The sequence below is a fragment of the Palaemon carinicauda genome, chromosome 11 (assembly GCF_036898095.1).
Source record: "Palaemon carinicauda isolate YSFRI2023 chromosome 11, ASM3689809v2, whole genome shotgun sequence".
NCBI classification, from domain to species: domain Eukaryota; kingdom Metazoa; phylum Arthropoda; class Malacostraca; order Decapoda; family Palaemonidae; genus Palaemon; species Palaemon carinicauda.
The window spans coordinates 77174350-77174895 of NC_090735.1; positions in this window are offsets into that span (position 1 = coordinate 77174350).

Genomic DNA, 546 nt, shown 5'->3' on the forward strand with positions numbered 1-546 from the left:
TATACTAGTCAAAAAATGGAATCACAACTAAGAATGAACCTCTATGCTAGTCATAAAAAAAATGGAATCACAGGTATGGGTGAACCTTTATGCTAGATATGAAAATAATAGAATCACAACTATGGTTGAGCCTCTATGCTGGCCAAAAAAAAAAAAAATGGAATCACAACTATGGGTGAACCTCTATACTAGTCATGGAAAAATGGAATCACAACTACGACTGAACCTCTATGCTATTCATAAAAAAAATGGAATCACAACGATGGGTGAACCTCTATGCTAGCCAAAGATAAAAAATGGAATCACAACTATGGATGAACCTCTATGCTAGTCATAAAAAAGGAATCACAACTATGGGTGAACCTCTATACTAGTCATAAAAAATGGAAATACTACTATGGGTGAACATTTATGCTAGACAAAAAAAAATGGAATCACAACTATGGGTGAACCTCTATGCTAGTCATAAAAAATGGAATCACAACTATGGGTGGACCTCTATGCTAGTCACAAAAAAAAAAAATGGAATCACAACTATGGGTGAAC